Source organism: Cannabis sativa, chromosome 2 (assembly GCF_029168945.1).
Source record: "Cannabis sativa cultivar Pink pepper isolate KNU-18-1 chromosome 2, ASM2916894v1, whole genome shotgun sequence".
NCBI classification, from domain to species: domain Eukaryota; kingdom Viridiplantae; phylum Streptophyta; class Magnoliopsida; order Rosales; family Cannabaceae; genus Cannabis; species Cannabis sativa.
The window spans coordinates 77,150,562-77,164,720 of record NC_083602.1 but is presented as its reverse complement, the minus strand read 5'-3'; positions in this window follow the sequence as shown (position 1 = coordinate 77,164,720).

Below are 14,159 nucleotides of genomic sequence, written 5' to 3'. Positions count from 1 at the left end.
TTATTGTGCAGAGCAAGTTACTTGGAAGAACGATGACTGTGGAGAGGATGGAGAAGCAGCAAGAGTGGTCCACTCTTTATTACGATGCAGATTTGAGTTTATGTCACACTGTAATTTGCATTTTCTTGAAACTTTTGTGTTGAATCAAATGTGTGTAGTTCAATTTTCAGATGACGTTGTTTGCTTTACTTTGTCGCAGATGGTGGTACCCCTACTGGATACCGAGAGTGCTCCGCACTGGTTTGCGGCGAATGTGAGCATGGAGAATACAACAGTGGAAATTAGGGACTCGTTGTCTTCTACAATGCATAAGAGGTCACGTTTGAGCACCTGCGTAGAGATGGTATGCACGTGTGTACATGGTTTGTTGTTTTATTAGTGTAATTGCAATAATCTCAACTGTGATTGTTTTAATTTTTTTGCAGCTCCAGACTTTTGACCAATTGTTTGCCCCTGTCAAGCTAGGAGACCTGAATTTCAAGGAATTTGTAATTCTTTCTTCAAGCAAGGACTACCCACAACAACAAAATGGTCACGATTGTGAAATGTTTGTAATGAAGTACATGGAATCACTAATCGAGGAAAATGAAATAATGGAAGACGTAATGTAATGTTGATTTCTTTAGTTTAAGTTTTCATCCAGTTAACTAACCGTTTATAACGAAATTGAGGTGTCAATCTATTTTTTGATGGATTTGTTTCTATGGATTTGGTTGTCATGTGTATTACTAAATTGGTTTCCTAATGTACAATGCAGTTTGATCCTATTGAAGCCAGACTGGAATGTGTTGGCAAAATTGTCACCCACGAGAGTAACAAGGCTAAACATGCTTTGATGGAGGGAGTTAAGAAGCAATTTGGATTGAGAAAAACCCAAGTTCTTCCATCAACATCTACAACTTTACCATTACGTAGTCCATCAAGGTCTCCTCGAGACCCCTGATTCAGCACAGCGAAGGCCAAGTCCGACAACATGTGGACTAGCAAAAGCAAGTCCCCGAAAACCCGTCATTCTAAAAGGCTGGCCATAAGTAACAAGTAGTATATTCAGTACAATAGTTACGTTATTTATATATTTAGTATATTCAGTACAATGGTTACAAAAGTTAGGTTTTAGGTCATAAATTATATTTAGTGAGTCATGTTATATATTTGCATCATACTACTGTTAGGTGATTTGGAATTGCACTAATGTTGGTGATTTTATAATTTACTATAGGGTAAGACTTGTGGTAGTTTTTGGAATTTGGTAGAACAGATTATTATTACTGTATGGTGATTATTATTGTGAATATTATTACTGTTGTTATATTTTGCCATTACTATTAGGTTTTCGAAATTTTTTTACCATAACAATATGTGAAGTACATTATTCTGAAAATTAAATTAACCAATTTTACATTCTTTTTCACACTATCTGTTTTAGTCAAATGATGTCCATAGCCAAAATAATAAAAATACCTATACTTATGTACTTTCCCATTATTATTATGAATATTATTACTGTTGTTATATTTTGCCAGTACTATTAGGTTTTGGATTTTTTTTTACCATAACAATAAGTGAAGTACATTATTTTGAAAATGAAATTGACCAATTTTACCTTCTCTTTCACACTATCCGTTTTAGTCCAATTATGTCCATAGCCAAAATAATAAAAATACCTACACTTATGTACTTTCCCATTGTAGAGATGAAGGCATTAATTCAGGCCTTGGACATAAATTTGGATCAAAAAGAGTAAGTACAGTACAATAATGAGAAATAATAACTCTGGCCTTCACACAATTTCCTTTGTAACAATTTTACCACTTGTAAATAATGTAATTAAAAGCTATCAGAAAAAAAAAGAAAGGTTACTGTTTTTCAAAAATGCAGTGTATTGAACATCAAGGTTTACAACAATTATATGGATACCTCCAACATATTAAAAATTATAAACAATGGTACCAATCTATTAAACATTAAACTCATACTTAAAGTACAGTACAATAATGAGAAATAATAACTCTGGCGTTCACACAATTTCACCATTTCTATATAATGCAATTAAAAGCTATCAAAATAAAGAAAGGTTACTATTTTTCAAAAATGCAGTGTATTGAACATCAACGTTTGAAAATGGTACCAATCTATTAAGCATTAAACTCATAGGTAAGTAAATCATGTAATTTAAAACTTTGAAAAAAAAGTTTAAGTATTTTTAAAATGCAATATAGTGAAACACAACAATATTGACTAAGTTACTATAAGACTTTTTGGATTATATTGTGAAAATTATTGATATTTATCTTTAAATCCTAGTATTTCACACTAGATTAATTAGTGTACTACGCACATATTGACATTCACAATCAATGACCAAATAGTAATTAAGAAATTTTTAATAGAACCAACTTAAATGCCTACCTTTCCTTTGACAACATACTTAAAAAACATAAAATAAACATCATACCACATATAATATCTCTAACGAAATGAAAGTTGGCAAATGATGAAAAGGAAAATAAATATAATGAAATATAATTTTTTAATAATGTTTTCATGGTGCATCTTCTCTTTCTCCAAACTCCTTATTTGGTTTCGCAATCTGAGAGTAGTGTCTGCAGGTTTTTTAGGATGAACTTGATCGATCCAACAAAAGTAATCACATCCTCGACTTTCGTTATTCTCCTGAAGTTAAAATAAGTACATTACCATATTTAAAAAGCCTAGTTTAAAATATTATTAAGGCGTTCGAAGTCTTACATAGTGCGGACATCCAAAGAAGCGACGACCAGGATTTGCTCTACTACTAGAAGTCCGAACATAAGCTAGATCACCCCAGTAGCAATGGGGGTGTCCCCCAAGTGAATTTTTCCATGAAGGGAAATCCCTCTCGAACCCGTAGGGGTCCTCTCCAGAACCAGCCACCATGTTTTTTTTTTTAACAAACCAAATTAGGGTGTTAGTGAGGCTTGAAAAGGAGTATTTCCCTCGACCTTATGGTGGAAATAGGCTTCTGAAAATAAATTTAGGGGGGAAACCGAATATCTTTGAAAATGTTAGAAAGTATATTAAAATTGGGGAGCATATTTCGTGCTGCCCTTAAATTTTTTGCTTCAAAGTCTTTGGTCCACTATACTTATATACAAAAAAGTAGTGTCAATCACAAGCAGTCCAATCAAATTAAAATAATATTTTATGTCAACTCTATGAACAGTTAAAAGTACAACACATAAATATTTCTCCCCACATGAATAAACCACACATACAACCAGTTTAGTTTGGTTTAATGGAATTGTATGAACTTTCTTATATTTTATGTTATGTCCAAATACACATGTCGGCCAAAATTAATAAACAAATTGTGCAATACTTTTTCTCTATTAATTGAGTTTGCAATTTGTATGTTTATTTCTTTTAATCATATAACAACATGTATGTTAATTATTATAAATCTTGACGATACCGGAGTCCCTACTCCCCAAACGAACTCACTGAACCCATTTCGACCTAGTGTTGGGCCAGGTGACACACAGTATGTAGTGAAGTTAGCTGTGGGGTACCGGAGTCACTACTCTCCTAACGAACTCACCGAATCCAGTTCGACCTAGGGTTGTACGAAGTGACACTCAACCATTCGTAGTACTCACACTGTGACTTGCGGTGTTTACGGGCCCGGTGTCACACAGTATGTAGTGAAGTTAGCTATGGGGTACCGTAGTCACTACTCTCCCAACGAACTCACCGAATCCAGTTCGACCTCGAGTTGTACGGAGTGACACTCAACCATTCGACCTAGTGTTGTACGGAGTGTCACACAGTATGTAGTGAAGTTAGCTGTGGGGTACCATAATCACTACTCTCCCAACGAACTCACCGAATCCAGTTCGACCTCGAGTTGTACAGAGTGACACTCAACCATTTGACCTAGTGTTGTACGGAGTGTCACACAGTATGTAGTGAAGTTAGCTGTGGGGTACCGGAGTCACTACTCTCCCAACGAACTCACCGAATCCAGTTCGACCTAGGGTTGTACGGAGTGACACTCAACCATTCGACCAAGTGTTGTACGGAGTGTCACACAGTATGTAGTGAAGTTAGCTGTGGGGTACCGGAGTCACTACTCTCCCAACGAACTCACCGAATCGAGTTCGGCCTCGATTTGTACGGAGTGACACTCAACCATTCGACCTAGTGTTGTACGGAGTGTCACACAGTATGTAGTGAAGTTAGCTGTGGGGTACCGTAGTCACTACTCTCCCAACGAACTCACCGAATCCAGTTCGACCTCGAGTTGTACAGAGTGACACTCAACCATTCGACCTAGTGTTGTACGGAGTGTCACACAATATGTAGTGAAGTTAGCTGTGCGGTACCGGAGTCACTACTCTCCCAACGAACTCACCGAATCCAGTTCGACCTAGGGTTGTACGGAGTGACACTCAACCATTCGACCTAGTGTTGTACGGAGTATCACACAGTATGTAGTGAAGTTAGCTATGGGGTACCGTAGTCACTACTCTCCCAACGAACTCACCGAATCCAGTTCGACCTCGAGTTGTACGGAGTGACACTCAACCATTCGACCTAGTGTTGTACGGAGTGTCACACAGTATGTAGTGAAGTTAGCTGTGGGGTACCGTAGTCACTACTCTCCCAACGAACTCACCAAATCCAGTTCGACCTCGAGTTGTACAGAGTGACACTCAACCATTCGACCTAGTGTTGTACGGAATGTCACACAGTATGTAGTGAAGTTAGCTGTGGGGTACCGGAGTCACTACTCTCCCAAGGAACTCACCGAATCCAGTTCGACCTAGGGTTGTAGGAGTGACACTCAACCATTCGTAGTACTCACACTGTGACTTGCGGTGTTTACGGGCCCGGTGACACACAGTATGTAGTGAAGTTAGCTTTGGGGTACCGGAGTCACTACTCTCCTAACGAACTCACCGAATCTTGTTCGACCTACGGTTGTACGGAGTGACACTCAACCATTCGTACTAATCACACTGTGACTTGCGGTGTTTACGGGCCCGGTGACACACAGTATGTAGTGAAGTTAGCTGTGGGGTACCGGAGTGACTACTCTCCTAACGAACTCACCGAATCCAGTTCGACCTCGGGTTGTATGGAGTGACACCGATGCACTATGGCAGAAGTCGCATTATGAATTTAGGTTGTTTGGGCTGAGTATGTACTCAGTTCATCATGAAGCGTACCAGAGTCACTATTCTCCTGACTTTATTACTACAGTCACTTTTTGTCTGAAACTACTATTGTATTCATAACATTAAACTGTTTTTTTTATTAAATATCTATATTTGTATAGTATTCAAAAAATTATTACAATCTTGATTACAACGATTAATACGTTAATGTAATCTTACAAAAATTATTGCAATATTTATTCTAATGAATAATATTTTAATGAAATATTAAAATCGTTTCAAAAAAAAAATATTGAGCTTTCATTATTAGTAAACATCCTAATTTAATTTCTTATTCATTTCGCCACACATGTTTATTTGGACATAATATTAGGATATTTGTTGCTACATGTGAGAAGTTTATGTGGCCATTGTTGTTCTTAACGGATGTGAAAAATGGGAACAACATTTACCTTATTTAAATACATAATTTTTCTAACCACAGTCAACCAAACCAGAACAAAACCGAGAATTTTGTTGGTTCGAATTACGTCTTCCAAGGAAAAATTAAAAGGGGGTTGGGTTTGTTGAAATTACGTTTTTCAAGGGATTGACAAAATCAAATTTATCTTGGGGTTATACCACCCCTTTTTTATTCGTACCTAGGGTTATATTAATTATTATTTTTTAATTTTTGACAGGACTACACTCAACAATCACATCCACAAGTACTATATATACCCCTCTACCTCTCCTTACTCCTTCACATCTCAATTTAGTATTGTTTTCTTTCCTAGAGAACTCACTCCCTATCTGTAGACGTATGTATAGGGATAATATATATAAAAAAAATTATGTATTGTTGTTGCACCGAAGTGAAGATGTGTAAATAGAAGGATTGGTATGCACTGCAACCGTGTGTTGTAGGTGCATCAAGGGAATTTCAGCAATTCAATCAATCATCTCATAACAGATTTTGGTAATAACTCAACTCTTTATGTCTATTTATTTCAACAGTATATTATTACAAATTGTTTCTTAAAAATTTTATGTATGTGGTACATGTATATTCAGGAAATGTTGACGAAGGTTTCGGATGGGTGGAGTAGGGTGGACGGAACTACTTCCAATATGGCCACCCAAATATGCCATCCTACCGAACCTCAACCTCCCGAGTCGACAAGGCCACCGTGGAATGAGTGTTATCATATTTGACACAACGGTGCGCCAGACTCTCGAACAAAATGATACGCGGGAGGCAAATGTCAGCGTTTTTTTACATTCTTAGGTCAAATTGCTTCCTCATGTAATAAGAGTCCCGATGTTATAGTATATGTACAAATTTATCTCAATACAATGTATATTTACAGTATCAAATAATAATGATAATTAATCAATTTACGTACTAAAATAATAATGATAATTAATTGGTTCCATAATTTATCTATTATTTGACGCTCAAACTCAAATCTGAGGATGTACATGGTTAACTGGTTTATATTATATCCTTTAATAAACTATACCAAAAATTAAACAACCGTATTTTACGATATCTTGTCCCAATCAATCAGATATTAATTATTAAAATCATTTTTTTAAAGAAAATTGTACTAAAAAACTATATATACAATATTTGACTTAGATCAAAAAAATAAATACTACTATATTACTTGATTTTCTTTTTAATAAATTCTGTAATTTTATTAAGAACAGAATTAGCAGAATAAGTTAAATAATCTATTTAATTTGACAAAAAAAAAGATAAAAATAAAATGAGATGAAAAAAAATATCAACTAACTTTGCACCCTTCGGTACACAAAAAATATACATGTATCATTTCAAAAATGGTTTATCATAATTAATTAACAAATAATGAAGGTATCTTTATAGTAATAACATATTTCTACGTAATTATTTTTTTTAGGTTATTCAAGTAGATAGTACAACATACTGATTTGACCGTATATGGATTGATGGGAAAATATTACTAAAATATTTATTATTTTAAAATACAAAAAAGGTCCTCCTCATTTATTTAAAATTGTTGTTTAGGGTTTTGAAGGATTTGCTATTTACTTTAAGTGTTCAAATTATTATTTTATTATAAAATCGTACTTGGTTGAGTTTTAAATATATATATATGTCACATCATTGTACTGTAGGAGTTTTTATTAACAAAAGACAAAAATTAAACAAAGGTAATTTAAGTTTTATTGTATTAACCCAGTCAAAATGTATATTTAAATTAAAACATTATTTTCTTTCATATTGACTTCAAAGGTTTGTGTTATAATAATATCCCTAAATTTGTATGTTTTATGTTTTTAAAGAAGGTAGTACATCCTACAGATGTCAACTAATTATTGGAAATTAGTATTCCAATACAAACTAATAACAATTATTTTTCTCACAAATTGTACTAATTTCTTACACGTACCAATTATTAACTGAGCTGGTTCGTAGTACTCACAAATTGAGTTTTTATTATTAGTAAACATCATAATTTAATTTCTTATTCATTTGGCCACACATGTTTATTTGGACATAATATGGGCATATTTGTTGCTACATGTGACAATTTTACGAATGGGACAACATTTCACTTATTTAAATATTTGATTTTTCTAACCAAACTTAACCAAACCATAACAAAACCGGTCATTAGGTTGGTTCAAATTACGTCTTTCAAGAAAAATTTATTAGTTGGTTGGGTATGTTGAACTTACGGTTTTCAATGCATTGACAAAATCAGATTTATATTGGTGTTATATCACCCCATTTTTAGTCGTACCAATTTGTATTAATTATTATTTCTTAATTTTTGAAAAGACTACACAACACAATCACATCCACAGGTACTATATATAGCCCTGTACCTGTCCTTACTCCTTCACACCTCAATTTAGTATTGTTCTCTTTCCTAGAGAAGTCACTCCCTTCCTGTAGACGTATGTGTAGGGATAATATATAAAAAAATAAATTATATATTGTTGTTGCACCGAAGTGAAGATGTGTAAATAAAAGGATTGGTATGCACTACAACCGTGTGTTGTAGGTGCATCAAGGGAATTTCAGCAATTCAATCAATCATCTCATAACAAATCTGGGTAATAACCCAACTCTTTATGTCTATTTATTTCAATAGTATATTATTACAAATTGATTCTTAGAAATTTTATGTATGTACTACATGTATATTCAGGTAATGTTGACGAAGGGTTCGGATGGTACATGTATATTCAGGTAATGTTGACGAAGGGTTCGGATGGGTGGATTAGGCTGGACGGAACTACTTGAGACGCCGCCAAATATGCCATCCAACCGAACCTCACCCAACCTCCCGCAGTCCACAAGGCCATCGAGGGATGAGTGTTATCATATTTGACACAACCGTCGGTGCGCCAAACACTAGAACAAAATCGAGACGCGGGGAGGAAAACTAAAGTCTTAGGTCAGATAAAGCATCATGTAATAACAGTACCGATATTATAGTATATCTCAATAAAGCATCCTAATTAAATTTATTTTAGGATACAACTATGTTATGTACAAATTCTGTTCTATTGTGTATGTCTTTGTAACTGTAAACTTAAATTTTATTTGGAATGGAACTATGTTGACCGAATATGTGCCATTGAGTTTCATTATTTCCAATAAGCTATGAATAACACTTGCAATGTCAAATTTTAAAACATAATTCCATAATAAAATAAGTGGATGACATATCACCTAACTTTGTACCCTTCATAACTCACAAAAATAACTTCCATCTTTATAGAGAAAGTGGTTCCTACAAATTAATTACCAAATATAAATGATTTATTATATATTCTAATAACGTATTTCTACGTAAGTCCTCACATTCGCAGCGTATTTGAATATGTTGAAAGTTTTTAAAATACGTACGTCAAAGTCTGTACACAGTACGTCACAATCAAATTTCAATAATGCGTGACATGCGGAGCATATTTGGGTTTGATGAGAACAAATGAAAAAATATTTTCAATTTAAAAATCTTATTGGGATATTTTGGCGTGTTCTGCTCTTGTTTTAATAATTGATATGGTATGAGCTAGGGTTTTCAAAGTAGATCTTACACCCTACTGATGTGACCTTATACGGATTGATGGTAAAATATTAGTAAAATAATTACATATAACTATGAAGTAATTAGTAATACCTTGGAAATTATTAATTATTATTTTTTAATATTTCATTTGAAATTTGAACTCACATCACCATTTGGTTGGGTTTATCCAAATGCCTTTTTCCAACGCATTCACAAAGTCATCTTCATTGATAGGTTGTACAGTCTAGTCAAATCAGGTTTTAAATGTAAATATTTAATATTAATTTGACCAACACGGATTCATAACATCTTCATTGTAATGGTAGTTGGTTGTTCACTTTTATTATTGGAAAATTGTAATGTTGAATACTTTATTCTAATCAAGATGTGAAAAACTGTAATGTGGTTCCTACAAATTAATTAGCAAATATAAAAGATTTCTTTATTCTAATAACGTATTTCTACATATGTCTTTCCAACCCTAAAATAAATTTTCAACAGCCACAAAAATAAATTATATGAAAATATGTTTGGAACGTATTTCAATGTACGTCAGAAGCTGGATCTCCCATATCTCAATAAGTTCAAGTTTGAAAATAACATACATCAATATCTGTACAGAGTACTTCACATCGTAAATACAGTATGGTCCAATTATGTTTACTCAATATTTGAATTTAATGAGATAATAAGATTTTTTTTCAAATGTAAACTATAATTTCGGACATATTTATTCGTACAATACTTATTTTAATACAGTTTAAACCATTTCCTATTTAGGAGTTGTACTAATTTTGGACTACTACCCATTCTTAATAGTCCATGTTCTTAAGTTGTTGGGAATTATTTAAAAATTGTCCAAATATTGTAATCTTCTTAACCAAGTATGGACTATTTCCTGTAATTTTAATTTGTAGATACTCACTAAAAAAACCAATTGTTGTCTTATCAATATTTAATTTTCTGTGTACGTCCCACAGTGTACTCACTGACGTTAAATGGAGTATTTCCTATACTTTAAATAACGTACGTCAGCGATTTCATAGTGTAACGTCAAATCAAACTCAGTACATTATGACATGCAGATCTCATGGGATTCCTTGATTTGAGTTAATTAAGATACTCTATGAAAACACGACACCTACCTATATTACTTAAGGAGATTTAATATTTGTTGGGCTCTAATATACTAATATGACATTTTTCTTATTAAAATTTGGACAAATCAAATAGGTCAGATTTAATAAATTATGATAGTAGTACCAACAACGATTATGATGTCAAATTTTAATAAATTATTGACTACGGAAATGAGTGGATGTCATATCACATTTTTAATTTCACCATTTAAACCATGTACTTATTATTTGAAGATGGTGATGTGACATTTTTATACGGCCGTAATAAATCAACTGACTTCATTCATTATGTCTTCCATGTGTACTAATACTTTAAAGAATTTTATTTTTACTTTAATTTTGGAAATTATTATTTAAATCATAAAACCATAGGTATATTAGTTTTTAATATAAAAATGTCACATCACATAGTACTTTCTCGATATTGCTTAGATTTTATTTGTGGGATTCGATTGACCTTCTCCTTGTATTAAAATTGGTTAACTAATAAATGGGTAAATTGGGATTTCTCAAATTGTCGTAAGTGGATATTACCATTGTGAAAATTTATTAACTATTAAATGGTTAAATTGGGAAAAAAATCCATAATTATTACATGAACCCAATCACGTGTACATCAACCCACCAAACCACTATATCAGTAAAGGTTAGGTTATCCAAACTAAGCATTTTTTTCAAACCCCGTTTTACTATTACCTACATCAAATGGACCCTTACCAAAACTTCAACCCTTTTGAAACAAGTCCTCAAAAATCCCCACCGCATCCTTTTTCTTCCACAAGACCCGTAGGTACATCGTCACGAAGTCCAAGACTCCGTTCAGCCTCCATTTCAGGATGTCCTAACTGTGCAAGGCTCGAGACTTTTCTCCACGAACACGAAAAACTTATAAGGAAGGCACATTTAAGAGCCACAGAGGCCAAGCAGGAGTCATACAAACTGGCGGAACACCTCTACCATTCAGCCAATGCCATGCAAGAAGCCAACACTTCAAGAGAAAAATTAGAGGGTATCATGGATGACATTCTCGACTACACCGAGGTGTCCATACCCCACTACCCACTTCATGTAAAACAAGAATCACCAAACACTACTCCAAGACAAAGTCCTTCACGACCAAAGTCCCCGTTCAGAGACAATAGCCCTCCGTCTCAACGGAAGTTCCCTCAAGTTATAGAACTTTATTGAACATCCGTTCAGTTTCAATCGTGGTATTTTATATATATAGTGTACTTTTGTTACAACTCATCTCATATGGCCGTTGAATCAACTTTTTGTTAGGCCATTTAATGAGATTGAAGCACTTACCTCCATTATATATGTAGTTGTATGTAACTCTACTATATTATTTTCTTTCTATTTGCAGTTGTGATTTCACAATGATTCACTTCACTTTTAATTGCACAATTAATTAATGAGGAAAGTGACATTAATACTCCAAAATAAACCAAAGTACAGATTTCATAACAAATACTCATAAAACATTATAGCTTCAAAATATAAAATAACATAACTTGGACACTAACACAGTGCATCATTTACTATTTTTGGGAGAAGTATCCACTCCTCCTTTGTCCCCAACTTCTATATCATCTCCATTTCGGTCCTCACCTTTGTCAGTCGAATCTTTCACATTGTCCTGTTCGGGTGATTTATTTGCACCAGAGCATTCACCCTCATCAAACAGTGAGCAAACAGAATTAAGGATAGCCTCTTCATCATTATCATCATCAGAATCCCACATGCAGGGAAACTCATTAACACAGCAAAGTTCTCTAACTTGCTGCCCAGTGAAGCATTGTCCCATCTCTCCATGTAGACATAAAGCAGAAAAAGCTTATATGAAAGATTCATAAAGAATTATTTTAATGGACGCATCAGAAGTAGTGTTTTTGCTTACAGCATCTTCGTACCTACTATAGATACCTTCATTTGGTCCATTGAAAATAACCCAGTGCGGACCTGAACTCATACTTGATATATTGTAATGCTAATAACTAAATTACAAGTTAATTTCTCTATAAACTTGATGCTGGATTGGAAAACGTCTCAAGTGTGTTATATAAGTCGTGGAGAATAACCCTATAGTACGTTTTTTAGTTAGTTGTACTCCATTGGGATGTACTCCATTGGGCACATCTGATGTGTCAAAAGAGGGGTGCTGAAATCTCTGAATTACACAATTAAATACACGTGTAGGCGTACGTAGTATGGTCAAATGTCAACATTATTCATCAATCCCATTTTTCCAAGAAACCTAATGTACTACGGTACTGTTCTAACGTACGACGATGGTTTAACTCATAAGAAGATGTAGGTGAAGGGCCCATTAATATCAGCCCAACATATATAAAGGTTTTTTTACACAAAATGACAAATTTGACAAATTATTTACATTTTTAATGCCACGTGCCATGTTTTACTTTTATACAATTTGACTTTTTCATTTATACCTTTTTAAGTTTTGTTAATTACAATTATACGGAATCTCTTTTTCCTCTAACTTTAACTTCATCCCTATCTTTAATTGTAGAAAGCTCATCTCCAAGTCCCTTGCTATCAACCTCCACTTCATCCCTCAATGGCCGCACAAAGTCCATCTCCCTCCCCGTATCGTTCATCTCCATTCTCATTTGCTTCTATTAATTTGTAAGTTATTTTTTTTGTTTACTTTTTCCAAAATATTTTATTAATTTTGAATGTTATTTCAGTTTTTTTTTTTTTGAGTACATTAATTGATGGTTGCAAACTTTTTTTCTGTAAATATATTATATTGGTGTTTGGATTTTTTTTTATGTGTATATATATATGTATATTTAAATGTATATAAAGATACACATGCTATGTGTTTGATGAAATGCCCAAAAGAATTGAGTTTTCACTAGCCTAAATAAAGAAGACCTATTCAACTGTATTTTTTCTTCTTTTTTAAGTTGAGCTTTTCGTAGTTCTGGCATAATTTTTTGTTCATTTTGGTTTTATAATTTAGTCAATTTATCTATAAATTTTTAATGATAGTGTTGATATAGAGTTGTGTTGGCATTGTTTATAAGTTGTTTATATGTTATTTTGTAAATGCCTTCACTATTTATGTTGTTGTCCTGCTGCAGTTGAATGAAAAAAATTTGATTTTTCAAAGATGGTGAACTTCAAAGTTGATTAGAATAAGTTTGTTGTCCATTTCTATTCATTTGTAAGTTACATTTTTTTTTCAAAATAGATTATTGATTTTGATGTCATTTCAGTTGCAAACTTTGTTCTGTAAATATATTATTATATGAGAGTTTGTATATTTTTTTTGTGTATGTATATATGTGCACATATATAAAAACACATATGTTATGTGTTTGATGAAATGCTCAAAAACACTAAGTTTTCACTAGCCTAAAGAAAGAAGACATATTCAATTGTACTTTTTTTCTTCTTTAAGTTGAGCTTTTCGTATTGTTGTTCTGCTATTATTTTTTGTTCATTTTGATTTTATGAATTAGTTAATTTATTTATAGTTTTTTTAATAATTATGTTGATATAGCGTTGTTTATAAGTTGCTTATATGTTATTTTTTAAATGCATCCATTTTTATATTATTGTTTTGCTGCTGCAGTTGAATGCAATAAACTTAATTTCTAGTGATGATGAATTTCGTAGTTAATCAGAATAAGCTTTCTGTTCATTTCTATTCTTTTGGTAGAATGAAGTAAATCACACATATTGAAAGTGTACAAGAAAATGTTCCAAACTCTTTCAAGAAGATTAAAGCTACTGTGCATGGATTAATAATTGAGAAGTGTATTTGGTTTTGACTGTATGTGCTG